Genomic DNA, 18,305 nt, shown 5'->3' on the forward strand with positions numbered 1-18,305 from the left:
GTTACACAGTGCCTCTCTAACTCCCTCTCTGCAACAGAGACCCAGTTGGCACCCTGTAAGTAATAAATAATAATGATAAGTAGTCCTGACTTGTGCTTTCCAGAATGGTGCTGGCTTCTTCTAATTTTGTAAAATGGCTTCCTGATGAAGTAGAATGTCTGTGTCACCATCGCAGAAAATATGGATGGGTCCTCAGTGAAATATTAATGATTATCAACTCCCTGGCTTTTCCTCTGTGAGGACCGAAATAAAAGAAGATCTGGTTCTTTTTATGATGCATTAAAATATTACCACTTCAGTGGTGGTTGTGGTGAATGAACACACACTTCTTTTAAAGCTTTCCTCCACTTCACCTCAACCCTCTTCACCTGCTCTCACATCTGCCTCCTTCGACTTGAAGGAGAATTTGAATTTTCCAATATCAACTTAAGGCAGATACTGATGCTAGAATAGATCAGAAATAAGTCCCGTGTCCATGTGGGCCTATTTTATTTTTCACACATGGAGAGAGCTAGTGTGATGAACGAGCGTGTTAACAATGACGACAATAATGCACTTTCTGTGTTTGCTGTTAGGATTCATAAACAGGAAGGCAGGGTGCCCCAAGGTCTGGAGAAAGGGCCTCAGGACAATCAGCTCCGTATCACATTCCACATGTGTACATAGTTCCAAGCCACGAGGCCCACATGATAGACAAATGCAATGCTAGACCATCGAATTTTCAAAGCTTGCAAGAAAAATATAAGAAGTTGGGTGTGGCTGTGAAGTGTTTTCCTAGGTCAGGCTCCACCTTAGTTTTTGAGGCAGGGTTGCTCACTGGACTCAGGCTCACTTACTCAGGCTGGCCACAGAGCTCCAGCAATCCTCCTGTCTTCCTGCTTAATTCTCCTCCTCCTCCTCCTCCTCCTTTCTTACTATGATTTGTTTATCATCAGACAGGGTCCCTTTTTGAATCTAGAGTTTGCTATTTCGTCTCAACTGGCTGCCAGCAAGCCTCAGGGATCCTCTCATCTTCATTTTCCCAGTGTTGTAATTACATGTACGTGCCACTGTGCCTGACTTTTCTGTGGGTGCTAGGGATCAGAACTCAGAACCTTGTGCTTGCATGGCAGCCCTTCTTTTCACTTGGCCCCTGCACCACCTCAACAGATTTTACATGTCTTCTTGCTGCTTCCCGGGACTCCCATATCATACACTCCCCCCCCCCCCCCCCCCCCCCAAAAAAAAAAGAAGAAGAAAGAAAAATGTTGGGTGTGATGGTGGCTTGTGTCTGCAGTCTCTGCTATTGGGAGGCCAAGCAAGAAGCTTTCCAGTTCTTTACTTAGTAAGCTGCAGGCCAGCCTGGGCTACAAAGTGAAAATTAAACTCTGTCCTTTCCTTCTCCCCCAAACCAAGCCTCCAAAACGAATTTTATTATTTTGTAAGGGGGAGAGAGAGAGAGACAGGTTAGAAAGTTCAAGTCCAAACCTATCCCTCTGCGAGGGAAGCTGCTTGTGCTTGGGCAAGAGCTGTGGTAAAGCTTGTCTGGACACAGGGAGTGCTGTAATGAGACCTGGGACCATTCCTCACTTTTACCTTCTCCTTCGGCTTCTTGGAGCCCTTTGTTAGCAGAAGCTGTCTCCCCCACCTTGGGTAAAAAGGCCTAAGATAGCTGGAGAGCCAAAGTCCCTGTATCCCTGAGGCCCCCCGAGGAGAGGTGGCTTGAATCTGGGAGGAGGACTCCAGGCTCTGACTTTATCTTCCTTGTCGTTGCCACCTGTGGCCGCCTGCTCAGCTCCCTCAGTGCTCTGCTGCCCCGCCCTCTCCCCAGGCTGTCTGCAGCTTTATCTGGAGAGCCCCAGAAAGGCTGAGGTGAGATGGAGCGATAAGCAGGAAGTGCAGTGGAATTTCATTCCTGGAAAAAAAAAAAAAAAAAAAAAAAAAAAAGGGACCTTGGCATCAGTAGCAGAGCAAGGGCTCTGGATGTTAATCACTGCTCCTTTTATCAGACAGCTTTATTAAGATCAATGTTTTTTGTTGCCAAATTAGAGTGGACCTAGAGCGAACTTCCCAGCAGTTATTAACACAAGCCCACATTTGCTGGAAGGATCGAGTACCTCCACGTGCTCGGCCGTAGCTGGAAGTTACACAATATCTATATCATTTTTCACAGCTTTGTCATTAGCTGGTAATGATTTGATTATTTTGCAGATGAATCACGGTATAAATCTCTTTCACAAACACTACCTCCAAGTATTAATCAAAACCATTAAGGCAGAGCAGTCGGTGCAAATTAAAAAATTTGCATGTCTAAATTAAAAATTACAGTAATACATCATAAATAAATCTTTTAAATTCTCTATGGCCTCTATGCACATCCTTTCTTTGGTGTGTGTCCTATAACAAGGCTGCAAGTGCACAGCCTTTTCTCTCTCTCTCTCTCTCTCTATCATTATATGTATACAGGGTGGTCTGGAACTTTAAAGGTAGGTTCGGGGCTTTAGGTGACCCCTGGTGATGGGGCAGGAGAGGGAAGAGCTGTTTCTTTTTCTTCTTTTCTCCACGTATTTCTCTCTCTCTCTCTCTCTCTTTTTTTTCTGAACAGAAGATTCAAAGGCAGTGCACAGGAGGAGAGAATAGATTATTCGTGGCGGTGTCTTCTCTTGTTGCAAAGTAAATATTTGCAAAAGGTGATGCTTCTTTTTCAAATAACTTTGAACTGTGAGGAAAATTACCAAGTTGTGTTTTAGGTAATATTTCATTTTGGAGCTATTAACACATTACTTGCAATATGGGAGGAAATTAGAGGGTTTTGAGTGATGAAAGCCACCTTTGGCATTAAAAAACTATTATTATTCCCTTGAAACGCTGAAGCAAATTAAAACAGGAAAATGAAACTTTCAAGTGCCCTGGATTTGAAAAGGCATTTCCCCCCTTTCATTTGTCAAGAAAAAAAAAAAATTGAAATGACTTGTTTCACGGGAAACCTGGAAGAAATCATTTAGAAGGGAGAAAAGTACTCTTTTCAAAATGCCTTTGCCAGCTTTTGGTGCCCTGTGCTATCTGGTGTTCCTGGAGGAAACTGGCCTGGGAGGGGCGGAAAAAGACCTAGGAGAGTGCAGGTTCAGCTCAGCCCAGGGTAACGGGACAGCAGCAGCAATTAAAAAGCACGTTCTCTCTGCCCAGGATTTAACCCAATTAACCTATCAGTAACCTATTAACCTAATTAAATAGAAGAGCTCTTCTGTGGAGAGGCATGCAGGACTTGACCCGTTTGTGGGCAAAGGGTGGGAAGGAGGGCAGGGCGCAGGGAGTATTAGACTTCGGAGGGAGACATTTTTGACGTAGAACCGAGGCGTTTGGACACAGTTCTAATAGTTGTTTCCTGAACAGCCGTCCGTGGAATTATCCAGCAGGTTAGCCATCAGCTTAGGCCTGCTTCTCTGCCGTGTGGAGTTTGACCTTGGACGATTTCTTACCAATGCAGGGAGTCCTTCTGCCTAAGACTCTGCTCTGCGCCCACCTGCCCTTGACTTCTTGTAAGTCCAGTGAGCAGAGACGAAATCTAAAGCTAAAAGTTGTAGGTCAAGTCTGTGCAGTCATTTGAACTTCGTGGCCAGCCGTATACTGCACACCAACCCCAGGTGTGGACTAGAAGGCTGGCTGTGCATCTGGCCCTTCTCCGGCCGTGTGAACTCCATGAATTAGCTCATGTCTGTGGCTCTTACTTTGTTCACCTGTGCAAAATGAATGGGTTGGATGAGATGAGCTCAGATTTCTTTTTTTCCCCCCAGCTCTAGATGGTTTGTTAGTTCTAAAATATATTGCTAATTTTCTCTAAATTCTCTCCTTTTCATTCTCTTTTTAACAAAAATAAATGATTCGTGGGTGACTCTGGCTAGAAGTGCATCATCCGATGTGGTTGAAATGTACCTACTTTCTTTGCAGTGAACTGAAATGACATTCAGTGAAAACATTTCAGCTCTTTAATCGCCAGCCAAGTATAAAGCGCTCAGCGGACACATGTGGCCCGTGTCTATCGACTGATCATCCCAGATGCCTAACGTCTTCATTATTGGAGAGTGGTCTATGTGCAGACACCTGTAGTTGAGTTATTGTGTACCCTGCTCATTCATGATTACTGCAGGTGAAGTCAAATGACGGCAGGTGAAGACAGACTCGTAGGTTTAACTTTGGAAACACTGACAGCACCCACAGTGTTTAACTAGGCCCCAGCCTACTTCCTAGCTGCACTGTCACTGTGGACATAGAGCAGCCCTCCAAGTCCCCGTGTCCTCCTGTGTAACGGGAGAGGTCCCAGCACTTCTGTGGAGCTGTGTTCAACAGCCGCCTGGGCCGAGCCACAGAAGGTGCGTAAAGAATGTTACTGTTCATACTCATTTCGTAAATTAACGACGTTTGTCACTGTTCTGCGTGGTGTGTAGGCATCTATGAATACAGGGTATGAACGTGCTGGGATGAACATGCATGTGTATCCCTAGAGGGCGGAGGTCGATGTTAGGTGTCTGCCTCAATTATTCTCCACCTTGTTTTTTGAGACAGGGTCTGTCACTGAACTTGAAGCTCACTAATTATCTAGGCTGGTTGGCTATAAGGCCTCAGGGACCCTATCTTCTCTCCTTCCCCAGTACTGGGATTAGAGGCTCACCTCTGCACACAGTTTTTCCATAGGGAATCTGAAGTCAAGTTCTTATGATCACATGGCAAGAAATTTTCCAAATAAGTTATCTCTCCATCCCTAGATGAACTTTTGTGTGTTAAAAAATCTTGGGCTGGGAATGAGAGGCATAGAAAACTATGAGCATGTGTATTTTGCTTCTAATAAAAATACCGGCTTAGATGTAGCCTGTGGTAGCTCAGTAACCAATTGGTTTCCCATAGTGAGGGGAACAAGGACTATTTCTAACAGGAACTCAATGACTGGCTCTTTGACCTCCCCACCCCCCAAGGGAGGAGCAGTTCTATTAGGCCACAGAGGAGAGCTTTGCAGCCAGTCCTGAAGATACCTGATAAAACAGGATCGAATGAATAGGGAGGAGGTCCCCCCTATCAGTGGACTTGGAAAGGGGCACATGGTGGAGATGAGGGAGGGAGGGTGGGATTGGGAGGGAATGAGGGAGTGGGATACGGCTGGGATTAATAAGATGTTAATAAAATGAGTTAATAAAAAGAGTTAATAAAATGTAACTGATAAGAAAAAATAAAATTAAAAAAAAAATACCGGCTTAGAAAACGTTGGCACAGGAGAGGCTGGAGAGTGGACCTCTGTAGGAGAGGACCTCTTTGCTTCTTCTTGGCTGTGCTGTCTCTCTCTACTTCCCACCCAACATGCAGAGTTCCAGGTCCATTTCCTTTCCTTTACTTTTAAGCTTCACCTAAGCCAGCACAGGGTTAAGTAGTTCTGTTACTGGCTCCGCCTTAGCTGCCTGCTGGGAGTTTGCCTCCCACTGTAGAAGCTCTAGAAGGGGCTCCCTGGGCAGCCAGATAGGGCTTCTGCTTCTCAGTTCTAAATTCAGCCTGTCATAGGGTATGCACATCAAAGCATGGATGTTCTGTTGTCACGAAAAATTATAGCTTTCTTATGCTTCAAGGGAGTGTTAGGGAATTCTATAGAATCACTGACACCTATTGTTTCTTGAGGGTCAGGAAAGAAGGAAAATAAATGGACGCTCTACGGGCTGTTTTGAACATTCCAGTATTCATTACAGGCATGTTCTCAGGCTCCCACAATCCATTATTTTCATTTCTTACTAGAAAGCATCCTTGTAATTTCCATGTTGGAATAATTATTTATGTAAGTGGATGGCTCTAAATGTTTTGCAACGGAAGCAATTGATGTTTCAAATCTCTCATTGTCAATGGATGTGGCCTGATTTTGAGAGTTTGGAGCATCTCTTAGCTTGGGTGTCTTGGTTTGTTTTCTCCCCACACAACTGTCTCTACCTTTTATAATATTTATTACAATAATCTCACAATGCAGATAACCTCTGTTGACATTTAAAATTTTTATGATAGAAGCACATGAGCATATTTAGAAAATTCAAACAATGCAGAAAGGTACAAAATAGAAAAAAAAATCTCTCCTACAACTCCTGACTTCACTGACTCCTTCTAACAAAGACAAGTTACACTAATGTACCCTGGTCTGATTTTCAAAGAAACATATGTGATATCTTTAAGTGGCCACTCAGTAATGAACAACTGAATGTTTGAGTTTCTGCATCCAAACTCATGGAAGTTTCTTGGTTTTTAATTGATTGCTATACAATATTCTACCATAGCACTATCCTATTCCGTAACACACTGAAGATTTTCAATTCTTTCATACTTGTTGGGAATTTAGGTGGTTTCCAGGTGTTCATTTTTGTTTTTTGTTCTTGCTATGACTGAGCATGACTTGTGTTATCTTCCTTTTGCAACATATCTGTCAAATCAGTTTTTAGCACTGTAATTGCCAGGTCAAAGATGCCATGCATTTTTAATATTTTTGCTTAGCAGCCATTTAAAAACTTTGAACTTGTTAATACATTTTTTTTCCATTGGTACAAGAGACCTCTGCCTCCTTCAAGCTTCAGATACAGTAACTTTAACATTTCCCTGGCTACTAAATGGGAGATGGTTTCTTCTCACTGGTTTTCAGGCCTTTTATTCGAGTAAGATTGAGCATATTTTGCATTTTTATCTACTCTCCCCATCTGAGACCCCACCCTACCCCTTATACTGCCTATGTAACTATTTCTTGCTAATTTGTGAGAAGTTCATGTTTTCATCTTGTTCTGTTAGAACATTTTCTAAATTCTGTACACTGTTTGTCCAAATGCTAGGTTCCTAACTTCGGTTAGGAACCATCTCCTATACTACTGGGGTTTTCTTTTCATGTCGTTACTCCCTAATCATTTCTTTTGGACAGTTTTGTGCTTGTGGTATTCTGACAGCAGAAAGGAATGGTGGAAAATAAATTGTCCCAAAGCAATTATGAAAAACGTTTCTTTCACTTTCAGTAGTAGCTGCTTTGCTTCAGCTGGGAGTCTTTCCCACACTCACTTCTATCACAGGGCCACCTCCTTGACTTGAAATAGCAGGGCTTTGGCAGAAAGCTTCAAAAGCGCTGTTTTGAGGCAAACAAAATATGGAAGGAAGCCCACTGATATGGGATTCGTTTATTTGTTCAACAAGATTCGCTGACATACCAATCTTGTTCCTAGCAATAAGAGCAATTCAAGGACAAACTTATAATCTAATAAAGGGATGGGAGCCAACGGAGTGAAGTGTGTTTATCTGCAGTGAGAGTCTCAGCTCAATCCACTTCCATAGCATTGAAATGCAAATGAGTGTCTTGAGTGGGATCCCCCAAATGAGAAGCCCCGTATATGTATCCCTAGCAGTGAAGGACTCCTTGGTTAACTGCTTATGGAGAGCACACCGCCAGGTTTTGATTTCATGTGATCACTTAAATCAACAATCACCTCTCCGTTAGAGGCTCAGGCTAAAGAACAAATGGGGCAACACCAGTTGGTTCTTAAGTCCACATAAATATAAAAGATACCTGGCTGTGCGATGACCAGCTTCCTGTTGGAAATGAGTCTTTCCTATAGATTGTCTTAAAGGCAGATGCCCACTTCAGTCTGGTCCATTATGTAGACACTAGTACATCTTATTTTCCTTTTTTGCTAGTACCTGATAACCAAAGCAAATGATCATCTTTGTCAAAAAAAAAAAAAATCAGAAATACAAAAAAGTATGGGTGGATAAAAACAATTATTTTTGGATCTTCATATAAACAATTGATGGCTATAGAATATTCTTCTTTTATGGACTAGTGTTCCTTTTTAAAATTAAGTATGTGTGCCTTGTTGTTTTATGCTTCATTGTTTTTTTTTCAAATATAAGGAATAATGGGGCAAATATCTCACTATGGTTAAAAAGCCCAAATAGAAATTTCTAGAAGAGCAGTTAGAAGGTAACTTTCAGCTGAAAATTCTTGCTGCTTAACACCACAGTGTTGTCCTTTGCTGTTAGCCTGATTCTGCAATTATAGGGCACTGAAAATGGGAATATAGAGTCAAACACATTTGGGGGCAAAGCCAAACCCCTGTCACAAGAGAGAGAATAGCTCTCAGCGTCAGAAATATTTTCAATGTGAAAGAGAGATTCGGTTTTCTCTTTCACATTGTAAACTCATTCTGTAGCACAGACCAGAAATCTTCTAACTCTGTTCCCTGAATATGATTTGTACAGTATGTGGTTAATGCCCTTGTGTCTGACTGGGGCTTGGGGTCAAAGGTTAAAGTCCTTTGAGTTTATCTTTCCAAGTCCTGCTTGAGAATTCCCCTTTGCTGTCTCTGTGGTTTTGCCTTCCATTTACTTTCCACTTTCCCCAACTCCCTGGAGGAAAATTTGGCCACATTTTTTGTACTATTCTGAGAAAGGAGAAGATCCAATAACATTTGTAGCCACTGTCTATGGTGTGGCATGGTAAGCATATCTGTAGTTTTTAAGGGTGGGCAGGATTTAGGAAATACAAAATTTGTATTTCAATAGGAGCAAATGACTGAGTCACAGGGTTGAAAACCTGTTTGGCAAGGCTCTAGAAGGGACAGATTACTTCTGACAGGTCTAAACAGCCCAGGCAGATAGGATCATTTAACTATATTTAACGAACACTGACAATGAAATGCTTGATTAATGCCTCCCACTTAGATACCCAGGGACTGGCAGGTCACCTTCTCAAACCAATAGGCAGTTGAAGAATTCTCCTTCATTATGCACGACTCCAGCCTGCTTCAGAGGGTCTGATGATGCTCCATCAATATCTCAGCCAGGGTTTCCTTGAATTTCTGGAGTAAGCTAGGAGGCCCCATATTCATTTGGGCAATAAATAACATACATAAGTATTTAGGCCCAAGTTACAGTGATGACCTTAAGACAAAATGAGTAAAAACAAAAATTATTCCTCCCTGAAATACTGATAGGGATTGGAAGTTTTTTTTTTTTTTGTTTTGTTTTTAATGTTGATAAGTGTCCAGGCACTGAGCAGCCCCCCCTCCAAAGTCCTTAGTGTGATGCTTTTGTTTTTGTCTGTCTTGGTTACTCTTCTGTTGCTGTGATAGAATACCCTGACTAAAGCAAAGAAAGAAAGGCAGATCTATTTTAGCTTACAGTACAAAGTAGAGTTCATCACGGTGGGGAGTTAGGGCAGCAGGAACTCAAAGCAGTCAGGAGGAAGAGAGTTATGAATGCCGGTGTTAGGCTCACTGTCTCTATTTTCTCCAGTCCAGGACCCCAGAAGAGGGAATGGTGGCACCCACAAATGGGTAATTTCCACCCCAATAAATGAAATGATGATAATCTACCACAGGAAAATCCCAGGCCTATTTACCTGCGATGTTAGGCTGTTTCAGTGGACAATTAATACTGTATATTGCATCCTTTTTGAAGTGAAATGCATTTTAAAGCCTTAGGCCTAAAATCTACAGGCCAATTCTTCATCGAATGTAGACAATTCTGGGAGTCAGATTCATGACTCCATCTCCTAATATCACTAACATTGTTCAAATATTCTATCAAAAAACAGGAGACAGTCAAATTCACAGCCATTTAGACTAAGCTCCAAGCATTTGCCATTTTTTATACAAGATTTCTATTAGATGAGCACCTTGCTTTTTGGTACTCTTTTTGGTTATATTTTCTAAGATTATAATAAGTTCAGGACTTTGCTCTTCAGAAAAGACCATCATCAAATAGAGTTGTTATTTTGCATGAAGATGAGCTCTCATAACTCTCTACCAGCAGTGACATTATTTGTTCTTTCATTTATGGCTGTATGTTTAATACTTTAGCACTTAGAACAGAACCTACGCATCAGAGGTCATCAGCAAACACTTATTAAAGAAGGGAGCCTATAACTGTGGGTATGTGGTGGCAAGAGATCCCAGCCAGAGCTAGTGGCTTCATTGGACTAGTTAGAAATATGAAGTAGCCCAGTTGTCAGAAAGACATACAGTAGACAACAGACAAAGACATGGGCATGAGTACTAGAAAATAAGGTGATGGAAGAAAGACAAGAATCTATGGGCAAACACCCATTAAATCGCAACTAAATTCCTCAATGTTGCTTTTTCTGACCTCTGTCACTACCCCACTAGGCTTCAGACTGCATGTTTTTCCATGGCCACTAAAACAAATGACCACAGACTTATCTTAAAATAGCAGATTGAGTCATTGTCTCACATTTCTGTAGGCACAAGTCTGATGTGGTCCAACAGGATTACAATCCAACATCACTTGTCTGTTTTCCATTCTGGTGCGTCTAAAAGAGTTTACATAGCAACCTATGCCCATTTCTTGGTTTGTGGCCTTCTACCTCCATCTTCAAAGCCAGTAGTGGCAAGTTGAGTCTTCCTTGTAAACTATCACTTTATCCTTCAACCCTTTCCTTTGTGGTCCAATGGCGCTTCTACTTTTATCTCCTACTGTCAAGCACCCCTATGGTTGACCCACCTGGATAATGATGGATTATCTTCCCATTTTCAGTGCTTAACCACATCTGAAAGCTCATTTTATTTTATTTTATTTTATTTTATTTTATTTTATTTTATTTTATTTTTCTGTATTAGTTCTTATATCCATAGGCTCCAGAGGTTAGAGCATAGGAACATTTATTTATTTGTGGCTGCTAGTCGGTTTCTCACTGGAAACCTGTATCGTCTCCTTTTACAACAATCTAAACTTTATACTGTTGCTGATAACATTTGACAAAAGTCTTTGACTATGTACTTCATCCCTCTCTGCCCTAGAAGAACATGGGCATGGGCATGACCATTCGGCTTACTCTTGAGTCCTAAGTGCCCTGCACAGTTTTTGTCTGATAGTGTCTGAGAAAGTTCTGGTGGATGAATTCACTTAGGACTTTATCTGCTCCCTACACAGGATTTTTCAACTTGAGTAGTTTGGGTGTCAACCACACTGAGTAGAGCAAACTTTCTGTGTGGTTAACGGTTTTAATCAGACACTGGTTCCTCCTTGCTAGTTATGCGCATTAGAAAAGCCAGTGATTATTAAAAAAAAAATTCTTCTTCTACCTCTTCAAAGCTCTGTTCTTTCATGCCTATATTGACATACTTCTCTATCTTGGGCTGGTGTGCTTAGCCATCAGGAAGGCCCATGGCAGGATTCCTTCACAAACCCCATCCTAGTGGTAGGCCTCTGGGAGATAACAGACATATATCTGTTGAGTTACTTGGTGATTGGTGGAAGCTGGTGTGCCTTGTGGGCTGGGGGATTTGTATTACAAGTAGATACTAGACATGTCTATGGTGTTGTTACCCTCTACCTTATTCCATGAAGTAACTATTAGAGACATAGACACTTTAATGAATTTATAACATCTAAAATAAACGATTAGTTCTAAACCCAGCACTTCTTATTATCATGTATAAATGGTCTCACTGGCATCCTGTCCTGATGGATAATTGATGTTAGAAATAGGCAGCACACTGGAGGGACAAGAGAAGAACAGAGAGTTGGGCAGATTTGCCTTGTATTCTTAGAATTACCATAAACTGGTTGTGAGAACTTGGACACGTTATTCATCTACTCCAACTTTAGCTCACATTTATAAAATAGATATGTCTTTGAGGTGTGAAAGAAATACTTCATGTGGAAAGTACCTAACAAAATAACTGATTATATAGATATTATTTTGCTCTGTCCTTCCTCCATCTTACAAAAGGTTTCAAAGAGTTGATTATTTTTCTTTGTAAGCCTGTTTTCAAAAAGTAACTGTTATTGTACACTTTTCCATGTTAACATAATAAGGAACAAGCAGGGGTGATTCTGCTTCTTTCTCAGTCACTGACCAGATAGACAGTAAAATGACTGAAGAGCTGGAATAGCCTTGGTGTTAGAACACCTCACCACACAGAGAACGTGTGGCCAAGGTGACCAGAAGCTAACTTAACACTAGCAGATAAATGCTGCAAACCGTACTGCCTCAGAGGAAGTGTTCTCTGCCTTCTAAGCTCCTCCAACCCCCGGCCAGGGGTAACACAATGAGTTTAGTAACTCCCCATGCCCAGGAGGATTCTGGTGTATTTAAGATGTGGTTACCTGTATAAATCAGAGTTTGATTAAGGGTTCAGGGTCTGTAAACGAGCTCTTTGTCTACCTTCCTGAGTAGGTGAACACATGCTTAGGACAGCAAATAAGTCCCTGCGGGAATAATTACTCGTGTGGTGAGGTGCATAACAATGGAGTTGGTGAATCCACTGTCTACTAGTGTAAAGGAGGAGCACAAAATGCTACTACTTCCTGGGAGCTGAACTTACAGACCACAGAGAGCTCCCTGTGGAAATTGAGAAAGGAAAGCCATGGAGAACAAATCTCAATCTAAAGAAATGAGGGCTGGAAACCAGGCTTCCACAATTGGACTCCAGCACCACTGCGTATTTTGAGGTTTCCAAAGAAAGTGCAACCTGAGGATAAGAGCAGGTTGTCAACGACGACGATGGTACACACACGTGGACAAGAAAAACAAAACTGTGCTTGTATGTGAGAAAACACCAGGAATGAATTACAAGAGCCAGCAAAACAGGAACAGCCTTAAAAATGTTTTTGAAAAAACACATTTGTTCCAGAAATAGAGCAAAATGACCATCAACAGGGCACAGTGAGAACTTAGCAGAACTTGTTTAATTTTTAAGCAAGTAAGTAGTAGTTTGATTTGAATTATCTGTAGTAGTGATAAAGAAAAGCATGCACCCTCAAAAAAACAAAACAAAACAAAACAAAAACAAAAACAAAAACAAAAACAAAAACCTCTCTTGTGGATTAAGACATCTAAAGATGATGACCTTGCCTTTTCCCTTGTGTTCTGTTCTAAGCAGCACTGCAGTTTAGGACCCCAAACCACTTCACTGCTCCTCTCACAGGGGCTCTCCACTGTCTTCTTCCTGCCCAGTAACACTGCTTAGCTTCTTCCTTGAATTACAGTAACTTTTATGCTTGCCGGACTTAAGGAACACCCTAAGCAATGAAACAGATTTTCATGCATAAGATGGTCCACTATGGTCTTTTCTTCTCTTCAGGTGAATGGTCATCTGCCTTTTTTTTTTCTTTCTTTGATTTAAGAGTGCTTAGTTTCTGAACTATCTCCTCAGCACAGATTTTGCTGGGCCCTTGCCTGCCTACTCCTGAAATTTGAAGAGATCTCAAGAATTCTTCCAGAGCCCTGGCATTATCTGTATATGTAATTACAGAAAAGTTGTCTTGGATTCCCATTCTCTAGTAGTTGCATTTAGAGTGGAATATAATATTAGAAAGATAATTTACAGAAACTATATTGGAAGAGGGAGAAAACAGGGAACAGGACAGGAGCCTATCACAGAGGACCTTTGAAAGACTCTCTCTACCCAGCAGATGCCAAGACTCATAGCCAAACTTTGGGCAGAGTGCAGGGAATCTTACGAAAAAAAGGGGGAGATAGAAAGACCTGGAGGGGACAGGAGCTCCATAAGGAGATCAACAGAACCAAAACATTTGGGCCTAGGGGTCTTTTCTGAGACTGATACTCCAACCAAGGACCATTCATGGAGATAACCTAGAACCCCTGCACAGATGTAGCCCATGGCAGCTCAATGTCCAAGTGGGTTTCCTATAAAGGGAAACAGAGGCTGTCTGTGACATGAACTCTGTGGCTGGCTCTTTGATCACCTCCCCTTGAGAGGGAAACAGTCTTACCAGGCCACAGAGGAAGACAATACAGCCAATCCTGATGAGACCTGATAGGCTAGGGTCAGAGGGAAGGGGAGGAGGACCTCCCCTATCAGTGGACTTGGAAAGGGGTATGGGAGGAGATAAGGGAGGGAGAGTGGGATTGGGAGGGAATGACTGAAGGGGTTACAGCTAGTATACAAAGTGAATAAACTGTAATTTACTAAAAAAAATGGATAAATTTTTTAAAAATGAAGAATTTTGAATTTTAAATAAAAAATAATCATTCTAACCACAAAACATGCAATTCTTTAAAAATGGTTTAAAATCACATTTATTTATTTACTTATTTGTGTGTGTGTGTGTGTGTGTGTGTGTGTGTGTGTGTGTGTGTGTGTATGAATGTAGGTTAGAGGACAGCTTTTGAGAGCCAGTTCTCTCTTTTCATTATATGAATCCCATGGATCTTCCTCAGGCTATCAAGTTTGATGGAAAGCACCTTTACCTGCTCAACCATCCAATCGACCCCCAGAGAAGAAATTAATAAATCTTTTAAATTCCATGTGTGGGCAGTAGAGCAATATAAGCCTATGTGTATGAACTATACATGGGCATACACACAAGACACACACCTTACCAACTGAGGTTACACATAGTAACACCTCTTCTTCATTTTCCCAAACAATCACTCATATATTCATAGGCCTGGATGTATATGTTTGTGTATGTGCGATATACATATATACTAAATGCATCTCTCTATATTACACATATGTATAAACATATGTATATGTGCATATAGGAATAAACATGCCTCTATGATGAAAAGGGGAGCAGAAGGAAGGAACATGGAAAGAGGGAAGGAGAGAGGGAGAAAGTAATATACTGACATTATAGTTTCAGGTAAAATTCATTCATTTTTAGGAATCTCCAGTCATACTTGTAGGACATTTATATTATTAAGAGTAATATCTTTTAGTTAAAGCCAGTCGATAGTAATTTTTAGTCATGTCTATAAAATGCTTTGGTAGCAACATACATGGTATTTATTTCCCCAGTAGGGGTGTCATAATCTCACTGAATGGATACATAAGCAGATCATTAGAAGACTATCAAGCAACAGCCAGTTCTGGTCAAGTGTACCTACAAATTGCCGTGATTATTTTGGGCTTACGCTCTTGACTAAGCTCATTGGGCTTCACATCTGTAACCTGGGCATCACAGAAGAAGACTGTCGGACTGTTCTCTAGTCCTCTTTCACAGCTGTTACTCAGGCAGCTGTGTGGTCAGCTGGTGGTGACCCTCACGCCACCCACTCCTGTGAAGAACTCAGCCATTGCTAAGACTGCAGAATTGTCCTCCATTTGCATATCAGAGCCACACTCAGATAAAGGGCTGTAAATCTCAGGCATGCCTATATCCTTAATAAATCTTTAGCTCTAGACAGATCTGACACTTCCTGAGATACTTACTCCAAGATACTGTTTTTACCCTCTGTCAGGTGTCTTGTTTCCATGGCTTTTCTTTCTGTGTACCTTAGTGACTACTAAGCTAGTCATCTGAATATCTAATCTTCTAAGGGATTATTTCTTCCATAATGCTTTTTTTTTTCCTCTAGTACATAGTTCTATTGTAATAGTCCCTTTCCTGGTTATGAGCTTCATGTCCTATGTCTTACTGGAGAAACAGCTGAACAGAGCTCTGTTACACCAGGACAGGGAGGGCTCCAAAAGTTATGCTTGAATCACAAACAAAGACCATGTTCATATTTAGGGAAGCAGCAGAGATTGCTTCTGGGTGGATCTAAGTCAAATGCATATGGTAGCTTCTCCTCTAAATGTTTAAATATCATTTCACCAGGAGCTTCGCTACATGGAGACTTGCATGTAATGTGATCACGTTGTTGATCTGCCTCTGTACTGTATGGCCTCTGATAGCACAGCTCTTGCTCTGTATTGCAGAACGGTAATCATGGGAAGAAGGGCTGATGTTGACTCCATCTCATTGTGAGATATTTTACTGCTCTGAGTCTGGAGGAGAAACTGTGTGTATACATAATGCATACAAGGACTTCATACTTCTAAAGAGACCCAGAAAATCTATAAACCTGATCCCCCGCCCTGGTTAATGGAGTCTCTCCCCTCACCAGATTGCTCTTTGTGCAGCATTGTTCTGAAGTTTGCTCAAACCCTCTGGAAGAGCCATGCCATTTCTAGCTTAGGGAGTTTGTCCTGTTGTCCTTGGCTAAATTTTCTTTGTAGCCTAGTTAAAACCCAGACACCTGGGAGCTTAAATTATCCCTGAAGGATATTAGTATATTAGCTACCTATAAAAATGAAATTTATATGAGGCATCTGTTTACACTGAGTATTCCATAAAACTGCAGCCGAGAATTCAAAGGAAAGGCTTTCGAACGAAGGTTTCATAGCCAAGAGCAAAAGGCTCTGGAGAGTGGCATCTAGACAGCTAATTTCCATTGTAGATATTAAAAAGAATTTTTAATAGACAAAGCATTCGCACCTCCCCACAGTGGCAGTCTAAGATATACAAAAGACTTCAAGAACCCATCAGTGTTTACAGTAGACATTTTGGTGTTATTTATTGTATCGTTGTTACTGTGTTCAGTAGAAAATAAGGAAACAGCCTTTTAACATTCATCTGTTGACATACAACTGAGAACTTGGTGAGCAGGAAAAAGACAGCTGCAATTACATCTAACAGTGGCAGATTTTATCAGTCAGTGCATACAGCCAGAGAAGACGGAGTCAACGCAGGGCAAAAAAAGACTTCTCTTTCTTTTGCTTCCTTTCTTCTTCCTCCTCTTTGTTCAACCTCTTCCTTTCTTCTGTCTTTTCATACATTACTATGAGTGGTTGTGTATGCAAGTGTACACACACATATATACCCACAAGTGTATAGATTCACATGGATGTGTAGTTACACTTGTCCATGTGCACATGTGTGTAGAGTCCCCAAACTGATGTTTGGAATCTTCTTGATTGTATCCATCTTATTCTCTGAGACAGAGTTTCTGACTCAAATTCAGAGCTTACAGACATGGTTAGTCTTACTAATTGTTTTGCTTCGGGGCTTCCTTGTCTCTTTCTTCTAAGGTCAAAATTATTGGTGGGCCACCATGCCTACCACCCAACATTTATATAGGTTCTGGAGATCTGAACTTCAATTCTCTTACTTGCTCAGTCATGCAGAAAGTCCTTTAATTGCTGAACCACCTCCATCACTGGTCTTGCATTTGCTCTTGTCTTAGGTTCCTGAGAGTTAGGGTTACAAGCATGCTCCATCATGTCACTCAAGAAGTCTGTAGTACCAATTGGATTTTGGCACTAGACACTATTTCTGGCATGCTTTGCTTGCAGATACATAGAGAATAGATGTACCCCACTTTCATGAAAGAAAAAGAGAAGGGCAGGGAGTTAATTTTTCAGATATACTACTCAAGATACAACAGACAATGACCAGAGCAATCTAAAGGTCATACAGAAAACTTTAACAAGACAGTTACTGACCTTGTGGCCTACACACCTGTGTGACCAACTGGCACAGAGATGTCGGAGCCTACTAACTAAAGACCTGCAGCTGGCAACTGACTATCTTGCGGATCCCCATAGCAAAGAAATCCTGGCAACGCTTTCACCTCAGCGTCTGCGGCAGGACTTGGTCTACAAAGCTGACGTTGCTTTGCTTCTAGTAACAAGCTCCTCCACCACCATCACCACTCCACCCAAACTTTTGTCGTCAACCATTATCTCCATATTACCTCGTTGTGTCAAAGTCCTGACACACATCCTTGGTAGTCTGTAGTCACTGCTCACCATGCACTTTCACATGTCCTCTTTGAGATGACTCTACCTCAACTCACAGGTCAGGGTGTTTTCTTGACCTTTCACCTCACTGGTCTTGAGACCACTTTCTTCTCCAGCTCAACTCACTTGCTTGTTAATTTCATCTAGGCTCAAACACTGATGATTTCTGGACTGAAACCTCCAACTCAGATGTCTTCTTTGAAATCCACGATCATAGGTCCAACTGTTCCCTGACCTTTTTGTTGAAAGAGTAATAGAAATGTGAAACTCATCATTCCTAAATGGAATCCCTGAATTCTGTCCTGAAACTTGCTCAGCCCGTAATTGTTTCCACTTCACCAAGAGAAACTCTGTGTCCCAGTTGCCATTCCCAGCCTCAAGGTCTCCTCTAGATTTTCCCCTTATCTTACTCAACATTCAGCTCACCAGGACATCTTGAGGGCTTTACTGTACATGCACTCTCTCACAGCCTCACATCATTCCCTGTTTATCATCTGCTTTCCCATCTCCCTCTGTTCTGGTTTTCTTACTGCTATCTGTGCCCTTGCACATAACTGATCTCAGCAGCTACAGAATCCTTCAGAAAAACTCAAATAATGCCATTATCTCACCTCACACTTTGTGAAGGTCCCCATTTCCTCTGTGTAAGAAGCCAAAATCCTCACAAGGACTAAACCCTCTCCTTCCTAGCTCCTTTCCTTCCTGTTTCTTCATTTCTGACTTCTCTTCAATACTGGCCTCCTGTTTTGGAGGCCTAGACTTACCTACCAT

This window comes from Psammomys obesus, unplaced genomic scaffold (genome assembly GCF_907164565.1).
Source record: "Psammomys obesus unplaced genomic scaffold, mPsaObe1.curated_primary_1811, whole genome shotgun sequence".
Classification (NCBI taxonomy): domain Eukaryota; kingdom Metazoa; phylum Chordata; class Mammalia; order Rodentia; family Muridae; genus Psammomys; species Psammomys obesus.